This window comes from Lonchura striata, chromosome 9, assembly GCF_046129695.1.
Source record: "Lonchura striata isolate bLonStr1 chromosome 9, bLonStr1.mat, whole genome shotgun sequence".
Lineage (NCBI taxonomy): Eukaryota > Metazoa > Chordata > Aves > Passeriformes > Estrildidae > Lonchura > Lonchura striata.
Genome location: NC_134611.1, coordinates 8,379,885 through 8,393,037, shown reverse-complemented (window position 1 = coordinate 8,393,037; position 13,153 = coordinate 8,379,885).

Sequence of the window (13,153 nt, the reverse complement as noted above, 5' to 3'; positions counted from 1 at the left end):
AATCTGCTTTAAAGTCAAAAGGTAGAGGGGGAAGATGGAAGAGGGAGACCTGCTCCTTGGCATCCTTTCAAACGAAAAGAACAACATCATCAGGAAAATCCCACATAGCATTTATTTGAGGAATTGCAGTCCAGCAGGCAAAATTACTCAGGAATAATTAAGCATGTTTCCCTGATATAAAGATATCCAGGAGTGAGTATATCCAAGCAAAGTTAAAATGCAGAGCTGTATAGGCACGGCTTTATTCCAGAAGCAATTTGTTTTCCTGGTATGAAAAGAGTGTTATTTTCACTGCACTTTGGAGCCACCCAGAAAATGTCCTCAAGAAGCTGTTTTTCATGGGAGAGAGCTGCTACATGGAGGGGGAAAAGGTAACATCCTGACATGGAGGAGGGAAAAAGGGAGCCGTACTTTCAAGGCTGTTTTGACATGTTTTTCTTCTACACTGAACCAGACTTCAAATACAGCTTCTTAACCACGACAGCTCAGTGACCCACCCAGAAAACTCTTTTTCCACAAACAATATAGCGTCAGGAGAAGGAGCCTGAGAGGAAAAGCAAACACTCCTTAAAGCAACTGCTTTATTTGGATAGTTCTGAACCACTGGCATTGGGGGCAGGTTTTAAGTTGGTGGGCGTGAGGAGAGGAAAGCTCATGGTTTTGATTTGAAGTAGCCACATCAAAACCTGTTTTAGAGAAGGGAATGGCAGTATTTTGAAAAATACATCCTTCTTAAGGGGATGTTAGGGAAAACAATTCTGTGGCCTGTTGAATGATAAAAGCCAACACGCTGGCTGAGTGGGGAAAAGAAATTGCCTTTAAGTGTCTTGGATAAATGCATGATATATCTTGCTTGGCTGCAGCAGTGCCTTTAGGTGAAGGAAATTGTCATTCACACGTGTTGCTTGTGGGCACAGAAGGGTCAGCCAGCAGAACTGGTATCAAAATGTTGTCCTTTCTTCCCCACCAATCTGCAGTCGTGCAGAGTGCTGGCAAGAAGTTAAAAACAGCCTGTCCCACCCTGAAGAGACACATGGATACACCCACCCATCCTAGCTGGGTGCCTCCTACCAGCCAGGAGTCCTCAAGCCACTGATGGGTGGCACTCAAACCTGCCCACTGGCAGCTGAGGGATGGTGTTGGATAGCAACACTGGGAAATCAGGACATCCCTGGCACACTTGCCCAGCCTTTAGCTTTGCCGTTCACATGCACTTTTATTTGGTGACAGTATTTCACATCTCCTGATACCACAATACTGCCTCTCCCCCAGATGGCTGCTCACACATCCAAAGAATTTTTCCTACTTTTTGTGAACCACATTTTACATTTCTACAGGTGAGGAAAAGCAAGGCAGCTCCTCTGCATTTCCAGAGCCTTCAGGGCAGATGGGGAGAAGCACAAACAGCAGCAGATGGGTGACATCCCCACCCAAGTCCAAGGGTGGGGTGGGGTGGTCATGGCATGGCTGGGTTAACAAAGGATTTAATGCCAGCCCCTTTCCTGATGGGCCAAGAAGTCTCTGGTTGAGGCAGACAGAGATCTGCAGTGCACTTCCACAAAGGTCTTTGAGGTCCAGAAATGTGTTTTCATTCTGGCCTGGAAAAAGAACCAAACTTTTCAAACGTTTCCCCAAAATGGTTTTTTTGTTGTTGTTGCTGTTGCCATTGAAACATCTGGTTTCAGACTGAGAAGATTGGGGTTCTCATTTAGATTCTTCTCTGCTTTTAAACTGACCTCAGAAAAGCTGAACACTTTCCCATGGAAATGTTATTAATGGGACTATTTCACTGCAAGATGTTCTGATTTGGATGAAGCAGCGCTTTCTGACAACAATGACAACAAATCTCATTAAAATGTTTGAGTAGCTCCAGTCTCCAAAAGCACCAAGTGGCTTTTTGAGCATCTTCAGATGCTGCAGCCTGAAACATGCAACAACAATGTAACATCATTGTCACCCATCAGATAGGCAATAATTTGGAATTCACTTTGCATATCTGTAATGGACCGACATCAATGGAGCTTTGTTTGCAAGAAGTCTCTTACAAAAACGGAAAAAGGAAAATGCCATGAAATACCTCCAGCCTCTCAATGCCATTCAGCAAGGATCCATTTTGGTCATTAATCATCCACATTTAGGCAAGCAGTTAGAAAAGCCCAGCTGTTCCAGGCCACAATGCTTTCCTTTATTGCATTAACGCCTCCCTACTAACAAGACAACTTCAGCACATGATCCCCAAGAAGGGCCAGGATGCCTTATTCCCAACATGGTCATTGTGGCATTGTTTTACATTGAAAAGTTCATGGAGTTAATGCCTTTTTAAAAAATCCCAGTTGAGCCTAATTATCTTGTGAAGAGTTCTGTGCAGGCGATATCCTATTTCAAACCAGTGTTTACCCAGCAGCTCCCAGGATAGTGTGGGGTCTCCGGGGACTCTGAAGCTCAGCTCGTGTTTTCCCCTAAAAACCTTCACGGAAAGCACAGGCTGGGAGCAATTTTGGACACCACCCCTGCAGAGGTGCAGGTTTGGGATGGGGCTGGGTATGAAGCAAGCTCTGAGTTTCCAACAGGTGGGAGCTGCCTGATGCATTTAACCTGTGCTTAGAGTTTCACATCCTGCTGAAGCACTGACCAAGCGACACCTCAATCCTCCCCCTTCCAGAGATGTTGCAGCATTTCCTCTGCTCCTCTCCAATGCAGGAGCTGTTTTTCCTCCCATGAATCAGACATCCTGCTCCCATTCTTCCTTTCCCTGGTACTCACACCCACTTCTCCACAGTGTCGCCCTTTTGCTTCCCACTGCTTTCCCTCCTACTCACTGGTGTCCAACCATTCCTGGAACTCCCAAGCCTGGGCTTTCCCAGGGGATTCAGTGCTGGCAGGGATTCAGGCACTGCTGAGCCACACCAGGCTGCTGAGCACTTCCAGGTAAAGCTCAAGGGATATTTCCCTGTATCCAGCCATTGCACCTTGATTCTTCATTTTCACCCCAGGACTGGGACTGCTTGCAGCCACCCCCTCTTTTGGCAGTACCTCTCCCCATCCATGCCTTCCACGGACTAAATCCACCACTGTTCAAACCCACAGCTTTGGTGTGGGTTTAAAATTTCCCAGGGCACATTCCTACAGCCTCTAGTTTCCAAACACTCAGGAATTTGCCACACAAATGTATTCCTTCCCTTTATTTGTTTCTTCCAAGTAATTAGAGGGGGGATTGTTTGCTACCTGTCATACCTTGGTTTAAGCCATTTGGGAACAAAGTGAGAAAAGAAAAAGAAGAAAAAAGGAGAGACTTGCAGTGGATTAAGACTGCTGATTGTAGTAACAAGAGGAGGTATTTTAATGACAGGTTTAAGACTTGCTAAGTAACTGCCACGAGGATTATGAATATATTTTGTAACAGGGTAAGATTAAGAGATAATCCTTAAAAAAAAATTAAATACGGCCAATGGATTTTTAGATGAAAAATAAACTACAAAAAACACCAAAAGCCTTTGGAAATTCTGCACAGGAAAAGTTTTCCCTAGGTATGTTGACTTCGTTAAATATTTTCAGGTCAGTGTCCTCAGCAGGATTAAGTTGGTGTGTCTTAATGTGAGTGAAATGGCGTTGATTTATATCTCGTTTAACTTGGGCATTTTTTAAATGAACTAACAAGCTCCTTGCCAAGCAGCAGCCTGGCATCCCCAGCCACAGGGAGAGTGGTCTGAAAGGAGCAAGCTGCCTTCCTTAGAAAATGAGCTCTTGCTCCCAAACAATGCCGTTATTGATACCTAAATGTCATATGGAAATTTTGAGGACACTTGGGGCCTTTCTCTTTCCTGACTCCACAAGACTTGATCTTAACCCTCACCCGGCTGAATCTCTGACCAGCCATTAGCTTTTGGATTTGACCCTTTCATTCTGTATTCATCACGAGGAAGACAGGAAAGGCTGCATTTTCACTCTTTATCAGCAGTGGCAATGGATGTGGCACCCTCTTGGCTCTACGTGCGTGGTTTTGTATCCACAAATCCATGCAGATCCCTGCTGATAATGAAGCAGATTCTGAGCAAGGTTTGGGGCTCTGCAAAACCAGCTGAAGACTTGAATTCTTGTGTTTGATGAGGGACTGCATCTGCCAGCTGTAACACAAACCAAGCACTGACAGGAAGAACTCTGCCTTTCTGCTGGCCAGAAGAAACTGGGACTCTTTTCCTCACTATCTTTTTTGAAATGACACTTATTCCAGTACAAAGAGGAGTACAAATTTAGAAATGAGTTAAAAGCATTTTCAGGAAGTGTTATAGGCTCTTTCAGTCAACTTGAAGCTGAGCTTCACCAGGTCTGTTTTCCAGCTGAAAAATCAGCTGCAGGACTTGGAGCCCATAGTGGCAATCTCTGGTCAAAAGCATATCTGAGCTTTGTTTTTACAAGTAACACAATATTTTTTCCAATAGAGATGCATTGATATTACCCATGAGTGATACGCCTCAGGAGCCTTTCACTTAAAAGGAGTAGAGGGATAAGCAGTCATTGGAAATAAAAATAAGAATTAATGGGTCATTTTTGGTCAGAAGCATCCTATTAGCTTTTTACAGTCTATTAGGAGTAAGAGGTGATGATCACTGCCTCCCACACTGTGGGATAAATCCCAGCTGCCAAAGGCTGCACCCATGGATGGATCTTTGCCCCATTTCATACTGAGGCAAGACTCAAACTTAAATTGCTGCTGTGACATTACATTGCATTTTGGGGCTGCAGAAGGGCTTTATGAGATGACAGAGAGTGACATTACAGGAAACTGATGAAAGTGAAGGATAACGTAGCTCAAAAGGACAAAGTAGTTGGGACATAACCTCCCTCAAGACCCTCAGCAATCAGTGCAAGCCACTTCATGTATCAGGACAGGTTTTTAAGCTTGTGGTTAAGTGTCCAGTTAAGGTCTTTGTTTGGTCCATGGCCAGAGAGAAGCAAAAAACTCCTTTTTCTCCCAGAGAAACAGCTTCTTGCCAAGAATCCCCACACAAAGAAAACAAACACAGGAGAAGGCACCATCACAGATACCTAGGGAGATAAGCTGCAAAAACATGTGCTCTGGGCAAAAGTGCAAGGTGCAGAATGTGAGTTCATGGTCTACATGTGTTCTCCACTCTGCTTTGTTTGTTTTTGCTCGGTTTTGATGTGTTAAATTAAGGGATAGTTCATGGCCATAAGTCATCTTCTTGCTGTTAGAAGCCAAATAGTGGGAAGCAGGTATCCTGCACATCAGAGACCAGCTGTTTCATAGGGAGACTTCAAATGCCAGAGCAAGAACACGAGCGGTTCTTCCCTGGCTTTATGATGTTGAAGTAACTCCAAAGTTTCAGGAACAAAAATTGCCTTCGGTCCCAACTGCAAATTAGAAATGGAGGAAAATACCTGCTCGTCCAAGGGGTTCAGTTATTGAGACCATTAGACTACCAGGGGTGAGACTGAGTTTCTGTGATCCTGTGTGGTGCAGTTGCTGCTCCAAAGGCTTTGCTTGGAGCAGGACCAGCCTGTGCAGCACATGAGGTGGTAAATCTGAAAGGATAATTCAGATTCAGTTCAGTTCAGGAGGGAAAGATGATTCTCTTCCACACAGGGAGAAAGGACATGCATGACACCAGCTGTGCCCCTCACCATGGCTGTGGTAGTCCTCTCTCCTCCTGCCACCAAAAGGCAAAGGCTCCTGTCTCCAAATCCTTTTCCTTCCTCCCCTATTCTACGCTTCCACCTGGAATAGCCCACATTTTTCCCTACTCTGCTTTCATCTGCTCCTTCATCAGCAATTTTTGTGATCAGACTGGGCTGGATGGGCCTGAGCAGCCTGCTCTGGTTGAAGGTGTCCCTGCTCACAGTGACAGGGTTGTTCTAGGTGATCTTTAAAGCCCCTTCCTATCCAAACCACTCTATGGCTGTTTAATTTCATCCAAGGTGAAGCCACATATTTCCTGCTAAATGTGGTCTGGCTGCTGAAGCACTGTGTGCAACACACAGAGGTGGGAATTCTTGTAAAGGCACAAACAAAGAAACCACATAATTTGGAGAAGAGATTAATGCTCTCAACAGGTACAAATAGACAGCTAAATATTTTACTTCCCATTGTCAGAGAACCACAGAGTAATTTGGGTTGGGAGGGATCTTTGGTCATCTAGTCCAATCCCCCTGCAATAAGCAGGACATCTTCAACTAGATCAGGTTTCTCAGTCCAAACTGGCTCCATCCAAACTGGCTTTGAATGTTTCCAGGGCTGGGGCAGCCACCACCTCTCTGGGCAACCTGTGCCAATGTTTGACCACCCTCATTGTAAAAACTCTCTTCTTTCCAGTCTCAATTGACTCTCTTTTAGTGTAAAACCATCACTCTTTGTCCTGGTCACAACAGGTCCTGCTGAAAAATTTGCCCTCTAAAATGTTTGTTCCCTTTAAGTACTGAAAGGCTGTAACAACATCGACCTGGAGCCTTCACTTCTCCAGGCTGAAAAACTCCAAATCTCAGCCCATCTCTGTGGAGGGGATGCTCCATCCCTCTGACAAGAACTTGGGCAAAGAAAGACAAAGAAAAATCCAACTTTCTACAGAATTTTCCCTTGCCAAAACCCCGACTTACAAGTGTTAACATTTAGAGAACATCATCCTAAAAGTGTAGTGCAGCAGTAAAATCTCAGGGTTGTCACAACCTTGCTACTTGTGCATTCTGGCAAGTGTGCTGTCAAGCACCAGGCTAAAAGCAGCAGCAACCAAAGCTGGAGGATGATCAAATATTTCTGGTTTGTTTTTCATTGTGATCACCATTTTTATCTTTTTGTTTCATAACAGAACATTTCAGGAGACAGTGTGGAAACTGCTGGAAGCCAAAATCACGTCACTCTGCTGGGCTGCACAGACCGTGGCTGGGAACCCAAATATTGTCTGTCAGACTGGGAGGGTTGGATCAAATAATAAAGAGAAATATATTTTTTTTTCCTCCCCCACAAACACACAGTGAACTTCTCAGTTTTTTATTTATGGATTTCATAGCTTCAAATATTCTCTGGAAGTGTTTCCAAGAGGTCCACGGAAATTTTACCACGAAGATAGCTTTCCTCATAAAATTCCAGAATTGAGATATTAATTCCTGGTTGCTCAATATTCAGCTCCCCAAGCAGGAAACAGAGGGTTTAAATCATCAGTGGCACACTGGGGCTTCAGAGAAATTAAACTAAGCAGTTTTTTAACACGCCTCAGTCGCCAGAAGAGTTTGCATAAAATGCATACCAATAAAGAAGGCTTTCATAGACTCATCCATCACTGCACACAGGGATTGGATACATCTGGTAATTTATTTCCAATGGATAACCCAATCTGTTCAGAACTAAAGGAAGGTCTGAGCCATTGAGTATCTCCCTTTTATATCCAGCACAACTCATTGGTACCTGTGATGCCAATGAAGCCACCAACTAATGCACAGCTTGGCATCAAGGTTGTAGCTCTCCTGTATGTTTTCCTAAATCCAATCTAAAGTAATAATGTACCTTATTAGCTGCAGACAGAATATTTAAATTAAAAATATTTGTTTTTCAAGTTTCATCTTTTGAAATGCCAATTGGTGATATTCAAGCCACATGTTAGCCACTTGTTTTTAGGGTAGAGGGTGTATCTTAGTACAAACCTTTCTCTGTTTCTTGAAAAAACAACAATAAAACACCCTTTGCCTTTTATCCACATCTGGCTGCAGCAAAAACAGTGACCCATGGAATTCAAAATTTCATACTTCACTGCTGCAGGCAAAGTCCAGAGGTTACTCTTGCTGTGTTTGTGAAAGATGTAGCGCTGTCAGGAGAAGAGCTTATTGAAAAAAACACGTGGGGGTTCTGTTTCCAAAAGTTACGGAATTGGTTGGTGATAAAGAGACTTTTTAATGCCCTCTAGCCATTCGTGGGACCTGACAGGGAATGGTTTTGTTAATTGCAAGACAACTGCAAGAGCAAAGAGTCAATGTGAGATCTTGAAGAGTGCCACCACCACAGCTCAGCTGCTCTGTGTTGCAGAATTAGTATCTCTACAAAGGGCTCCAATTCCAAGGAATTAGGCATAAATAATAAAATAAGAGTAACCTTGGATCCCACCTTACGCTGAAGATGTCACAATGCCGTGATGACTCAAGCTTCCCGCAAACTCAGGGAGGGAAGGAGTTATCAGGAAGAGGAGGAGGATGAATTGAAGTCATTTTCCCAATTCGTAAATCAGCCTTCTGCATTCCCAGGGATCACAAAGTAGAACTAAAATTTGGTCAGAATTGAGAAACTGTGAGCTCTACTCCAATCCACATTCATCAAAGCAGCTGCCATTGATCCTACAGACCCTACCTGAGAGAGGTATGAGCCCAAAGACCACCACTATCCTTTTATCATCCCTTTAGCTCTTTCCTGAGGGTCTCAGACTCATCCCTCATATTCCTGACCTCTTTTGAAAGGAGTTCCCATCTCACTGGGCATTTTTTTGGGGTGAGAAAGTACAGCTGGGTGAACAAAACTCTGTGGAAATAGAGGTGTGAGAAGCCTCTGTCAGCCTCACCATTCCCAAATGAATTTTTCCTCATGAGGAATGTAGATGGATGATGGAGCAGTGAAGAAGGCAGCTGTGCAGGATCATGTCCTACATGAGAGGCCATGCCCAGGGAGAAGGAGGGAGCAATGCTAGCACATGGAAATCCTCCCACCTTTGTCAGCAGGGAGCAGGTACTCTGGAGCATCCTGAAGAGAGGCCACTGTGGTGGGATTTACAGGGAATTCTGTGCTGTAATGAGACCTCTGTGGAGCAGGGATAGGTCAGGAAATGTTCTTCTAGACAGTAAATGCAGGTTTTTGGAGACAGTTCCAACCAAACCCCTCCTCCATCGATTTTGCACCACTTGTGTGGAAGAGGCAGCAAAGCAGTGGCCTGGAGTGGCCCTGTGTCCCAGGGCTGGCCTGTCTCTGTGGTGGGATCCCTGCACAGAGATGCCAGTGGGTCCTGGGGCACAGCAGCACAACAGAAGGTCATAAAAAGCTGCCCAACACGACCAGGCTCTCGCTGTGCTTTCCCCCACCACGTCCACTGCAAGATCCATGTGCTGCTCCTTCGAAGGGAAACGTCCAGATCCCAAATCTGGCTTTGTCTGGGATGCAAATCCCCTCATCTTTCATGTGTGTGTAGGGAGGGGCGTGGGGGATGACTTTACAACTTTAATGACTGCAGAAAGAAATTCATCTGCCGGTAGGACCTTTAGGAAGCACATTTCCTTCTGCCGTGCACGTGACTCGGGAAAACATTTGGTTGACATCTTTCTTTGAAGCTCCCCAATCATCCTACGTATCTACAAACCCCGAGCAGCAAACCATTGGCAGAACCACAGTTTCACAATATTTTGATTAAGGAACAACTCGTCCCGTCTGCTTTGATGCTGCCTGGTCCGTGTTTCCTGGGGGCAGGATTTCAGCACTGAGAAGGCCACTGGGCCTCATCTGTTTAAAGGGAAGGTGGTTCCCTTTTCGTGGTACAGACTTAAAGATGTTTGAGTGCTTTCCTGACTTATCAGCTTCAAGTTTCAGCACATGCCATAATAACTCCTCTGAACATGCCTGAAATAGATGCAGGATGAGGAGAGCTGCCTGCTTATGCTCATACATATGTGCTTACAAATCATCATGCACTGCAATAATTCAAACATTGACAAATGGGAAAAAACCCCCAGCCTAACAAGTAGAAAATCACTTTATATACATAGTGCCATTATCTATGCCTGTTAAGAGGAAGATCTGGGTAATAAAATCCTTATTATTTCTTTTAAATGCCAAGCTGAGGAATTCACTCTCCCATTTTAACCATATGGGAGCTGTGGTAGAAATATTTCTTCCCATTTGGATCACCTAAGAGTTAACCTAGGAGAAACACGAAGCACACTAATGACACCAAGCCCATGCAGATAAACATCATATGCTTTCCAACTCCATCACATGGTTTATATCAACAGTGCTAAATTCCTCCATAATTCCCAAAATTGCATTCCAACTGGTTGACATCCACATTAGCTGGATGTTAATCCAGTTAAAAATAAATGCAAATTTTGAGAAGAAAATGAACTCATATGTGCTTGGAAAACAAACCAGTTTGCTGTCTTTTGGGAGACATCAGCAGCCTTTCTGCCCTGATCCTTTCAAGACCATTTTGAGAGGGTTGCTCGAAAAAGGTGTCTTAAAAGGCCAAAGGGAAAGGCAAGAGGGGGGCTAACTCCCCAGATTCTCTGAAGGTGACCTTCATCCTCACCTCAGATCCTGTGGTTTGCCTAGCAAGCCAAAGGAAATGGCTCTGCCACCCATCCAGGCCTCCATCCCACATGATGGATTTCCTACAGTGTTGTTCAAGTTGCAGGGAGGTGATTCATGAAGACAGCTTTTAAAAAGAAATGTAATCAAACTGGTATTCCTGCTTTCCTTCTTCCTACCCAGACCTGCTGGCCCACCCATCCATCCATCCACCCACCCATCCATCCATCCATCCATCCATCCATCATCCATCATCCATCCACCCATCCATCCTGTTCCAGGGTTATCCATAGCAGCACCATCTGCTGAGTCCCAGTGTTACTACAAGCTCCTTAAGAAAGCCTTGAACAGGGAGGAGGCCCCAGAGCTGGAAGGGATGTCCACATGTCCACTCCCACGTGGAGAAGCTCCTGGAGATGACATCTGAGCCTGGCCCATGCAGCTCCTGCCCCCAGCCTCATTTACCTGCCCGGTTTTCTCCCCAGAACTCCCAGGCTTCCCATGCAATAACACACAGCAGCATTCCCATAAGCCTGGGAGGGGGCTGGCCCATGCTGGGATGGAGTCTGTGTCCCTGATTACAAGTGCTTTAATGTCCATTTCCCCACTCCTTTGATCCTGCCCATGGCATGCAGAAGAAAGGAAAATCTGGCTTTTGTCTGAAGCACATTTAACCCCGCTGCCCAGAAATGGGACCTTGTCAGTCAGTGGATTTCATGGGTGGATGAATGGGATCACAGCAGTCCCCAGTTCATTAAAATAAAAGGCTGCCCTAGCTCTTACTTTAGATCTATTAGGAAATTAATGCATTTAATGTCAGACCTTAAGGGCAACAGAACATGGCATTATTACTTTTATAAGACAAATACAAGCAGTAGCTAAATAGCTCATCAGCTCCCGAGCTGCAGTGGATTTCAGACAAGCTCCTGCTGCCCAGCTGGTACAAAATCCCCAGTAATAGACCACAGATGGTACCACTGTAGCCAGGGGTCGAGCAGGCATGCTGCTAAATTGGTCTGCAAACAGCAGCCTGGACCTTGGGATTGCATGTCCCTGTCTCCAGACAGGATTTTCAGAGGAGTTTGATGTTGGGAGCCAAGCCTGGCCACTTTTGTTTGTTTGTTTGTTTGTTTGGGTTTTTGTTTTGGTTTTTTGAGTTTTTTTAATTTTATTTTTTCTTTAGGAACTCCAGCCTGATTTCAAGCCTTCTGTAGACACTTCTTCCTTAAAGAACTGAAGCATTCTTCAGAGAAATGCCCATGTCTCTGCATCTTTTTAATATCAGATCTGATCAAAGTGTGAGAGAGATTCCCAGTAAACCAGCGGTGTTGGTGAGCTGCAGGCCAGTGCATTTAAATACAGTCCTCCAAAAACCTTCTTTGGTGTTTGCTACTGGGAGAGTCTGCAGGACAGTGTCCTCTCCTGAGAGGAAATGGTGCCAGAAGTGGGATGGATGGGATAAAATCGAGCCCTCTGGATTTTTAGTGCCAAGATTCAGGAGGAGAAGAGTCGTGTGCATACAGTTTGGAGGGATGGATAGGTCCAGCTGCCTCTAAAATACACCCTTGGGTGTAAAATACACTTGTTGGGCTTCCGCTCTCCTGAGTCCATATTGCTGCATAGCCTTGTTTACCCACTGCCAGAGACATGAAAGGTGATGCTGATTTCAAAACAACACCAGGGACATTTTTGGGCCTAAGAAGTTTTCCATTCAGGTCCCACCAAAGGCACCACAGCACAGGTTTGGAGAGCACCAGCTCCTCTCCCTGCACTTGGTGGTGCACTGCCAGTTAACATTGCATTCAAACAGCCACCAAAGTAAAATAAATCCCTCAACAGCAGTCAGAAATAAATGTTATTCCCTTGCTCATGCAAGGACCATGCACAGAAAGGATGGAGTTTCCCTGAACCAAAATCATTGCCAAGGAGTAATGAGCAAACAGCTACCAGGAGGAAAACTGGGGAAAACTGAAAAAGCCTTTATGGTTTGCCTGTCATAAAGAGGCTGGAATAATCTCTAGATTAATATTATAACATAGAATATTATTATAATAACCCTCTGAAATTTCCTGACTTGATCACTGCTTGCTGTGTGCACCCACGGGGGGGATAAACATCTTCTTCCTGATCTGTTCACTGATAAAGTCACTTATCAGATCAAGAGAACCCCAGGTGTATCCAGCAGATGAGTTAAAGCTCTTCCAGCCATAAAACAGGCACGTTTTGAGCTGTAATTATCCACTGGGGCTGTCCCAAGGGATGTGGTTGACTCTCATCAAAGGTTTCCAACCAGGATGGGGAGTCAGTCCCAGAGCATCATTCTGCTCCTGCACGTGGGCTCCACACTGCAGGAGGTGCAGGCAGCCAAGAGCAACCCCTTGTGATCTTAAAGCAGGCAGCTCTAGGAGGGATCTGGTCTCTGAGCTCAAGTGCTGATGTGCCAGCACTGAGTTAAACTGGAGTTCAAACCTTCCCAGCAAATCCAGCAAGCGTGAACATTTATTGATGTTAATTAAGACACTGAAAAAAAGGCTGTGGTTGTACAGCAGGGTTCAGCATGGCACTGTCCAGGATTAAAAGGTGATGCCTAATCCTTCCTGTAGCCCTACCTGGCAATGTGGAGGTGTGAGGAAGGTGTCTGTCAGCACTTCCTTCCTGCCTGTAGATCTTGCAGTGACAGAGAGACAGACTTGCATCTCTCCTGAGTGCTTTAATTGCAAATTGCTAAAACAGCTGATTCACGCTTAGCCTAATTATGTTAATCCTAAAACAAATAATCCCGGATCTTATGCTGCCAGGCTGTAATTTTGCTGTTATTTCAAAATCAGAGAAAATGGAGCTGGAAGGGAGTTTGTGAGTTTACGT